This window comes from Lagopus leucura, unplaced genomic scaffold (genome assembly GCF_019238085.1).
Source record: "Lagopus leucura isolate 7727_CA_CO unplaced genomic scaffold, USGS_WTPT01 Super-Scaffold_100001, whole genome shotgun sequence".
Taxonomy (NCBI): Eukaryota; Metazoa; Chordata; class Aves; order Galliformes; family Phasianidae; genus Lagopus; species Lagopus leucura.
The window spans coordinates 53,282,229-53,284,370 of record NW_024962262.1 but is presented as its reverse complement, the minus strand read 5'-3'; the positions used below and the strand labels follow the sequence as shown (position 1 = coordinate 53,284,370).

General features: G+C 49.0%; 1 protein-coding gene across 3 annotated transcripts in view; it reads left to right on the top strand.

The window, feature by feature from the left end:
- The first annotated feature begins 785 nt into the window (after nucleotides 1-785).
- The window catches only part of NLGN4X (neuroligin 4 X-linked), a 154,533-nt gene continuing 153,176 nt past the window's right edge, over nucleotides 786-2,142 (top strand). For 2 of the 3 annotated variants that reach the window (XM_042868190.1, XM_042868186.1), the window contains exon 1: nucleotides 786-1,169. The gene's annotated coding sequence lies outside the window, so the exon portion shown is untranslated. Of the gene's footprint in view, nucleotides 1,170-1,876; nucleotides 1,912-2,142 lie in introns of those variants that run through there. The other variant, XM_042868188.1, reaches the window with a different exon arrangement.

The following is a 2,142-nucleotide window of genomic DNA, read 5'->3' as shown; positions in this document are numbered from 1 at the left end:
CTGGCCTGAGCTCAGGGCCTCACACTCTGGGTAATGATAATTGCTGTTACTGAACTGATCAAAAGGACATGCTGAGAAGTGAAACAAGGCATATTTGCTACACCATCCCTAGTCTGAAATTATACACAGGAAATGAACCAGAGACTGTGTTGCAGTACTGAGCAATAACCACAGGGCCCTTCTCCAGCCCTTACTCTTGACCTTCACAACAATGGTTAGTGAACTCAAATATTAACATTAAATAACCAATCTCCTTATGGGGGACAAAAAAAAAAAAAAAAAAAAAAAAAAAAAGTGTTTAAAAGGATGGGGTACTGGGCAATGTCTTCGTTGCCATTTTTGTATGGGAGGAAAGAGAACAGCAGCAAAAGTCTTCAGTGATTGATGTGCAATTATACTGTTAGCTTAGTGTAAAATCATACTGGTGAATTCGGGCTGGCACCAGAGAAACTGCTGTCTTAAAGGGTTAACCACTGCTGCTCTTGCCGTACGCGATGGTGAGGCAGTGGAGCGGCGGTCCGCAAGGTGTGATCCCCCCGGCATCTCGTCGCCGTGCCCACCTGTTCCGCCCCCGGGCCCGGCCGCCGCTGCTCGGCGCGAGGATGCGATGCTCCTCGCAAGAGGCTGGGGATGGAGATACGGTTTCTGTAGTGATGGGGCAGACTGCGGAGAGCTATTGGCTGCCGGCTTTGTAAATTTCATTCAGTTTGATCCAATAGCAGGAGGAGTGCGCCTGGTACAGCCTGGACCTCTCTCTCCCGCTCCCTCCCCGCTCGCCTTGCCTTGCAGATCAGCCTCCCCGGCTCGGGCTCTGCATAGGCAATCACAGCCCCTGCTCGCAGACCCAACTCACCCTCTTGCACCGATTGCAATGAATTTTATGCCTGAATGTAGGTCGCTGACAGCCGAGAGCACGAGTTTCCTGCGCATCCAGTGCTGTTTTATTTCCTGTTGATATTTTTAATTTTTCTTCCCCTCCTCCTCCTCCCTCCCTCCCCCAATTCATGGTCACTGCATTCCTTTGGAGAAGCAAATCGCGTTGGATTCCAAAAAGGAGAGCAGGATCCTTGTGTGATAACACCGGCTGCATGACATCCTGAGAGGATTTCCTGAAGGAATCTGGCTGTGTGAAAAAGCCCCTCTGCTTCTGCGTCTCTTCCAGCATTAAGGTAGGAGTGCTGAGCTTATCGTTTGCGTTTTCATCTTCTCTCTCTCTCTTTTTTTTTTTTTTCTGATGCTTTTTTTTTTTTTTTTTTTTTTTTTTTTCCAGCGGGGGTGGGGGAGAGGTGTTGCAGTTGGTACTCTGGCAGAGGGCGAGCAGTTTGCTGCAGTCGTTTGTGCTTTTAGTTTTCCCCACCGTGATAAACCGGTACTTTCTTTCTGCCATCTCCACCATTATGCCGACCGCGATGTCACATATGCACATTTATGCAAATTTTATTTCTCTTTTATCCGCTTCGGTCTTGTCCCCTGTAGTCCCCTTGCACCATTATTTGTTTGGAGGCATTTTGCTGCAATCAGCTATTTGGAAAGGCTCTGGGGCTCTGTGTGAGATGTTTACAAAGTAGCTCTCTGCCTTACAGCCAAATAAACAGAAGAGTGTGGAGGAGAGAAGGGAAAAAAATATCTGCAGTACAAAGAGAGAGAGAGAGAGGAAGAGCGAAGGCACAGTTTTCTGCCAGCGCGGAGAGGAGCAGGAGCGGTGCCTCGTGCTCCGTGTGAGCCGTGGTTTGCAGGGGGACGCAAAACCAACACGTCGGGTTTTGGTTAACCACTTCCCCCGCCGCCGCCACGGCCACAGAAAGGAAAAAGGGGACGGAGGAGGATGGGGGGGGGGGGGGGGGGAAGAGCGAGGGAGGCGGCCCTTCAGAGGAGATCTTGACTCGTCTTGGATTAAGCGGTTCACCCGCGGTGGGTTTTTTCTCCTTTTCTTTTTCTTTAATGTTTTTTTTTTCTAATATATATTTTTGTATCTTTATCTTTTTTTTTCCCCATTTGTTTCCTTTTTATACATTTCTTTTTGTCTTTTTCTTTATTTCCTTCTTTCCGGGCTCGGGCAGAATGCCCGCTTTTGTGATGAGCATGAGTTCCCGCACGTGATGGAGCAGGGACTGGCACTGGGGAGAGGCAGTGTGCTTGGCG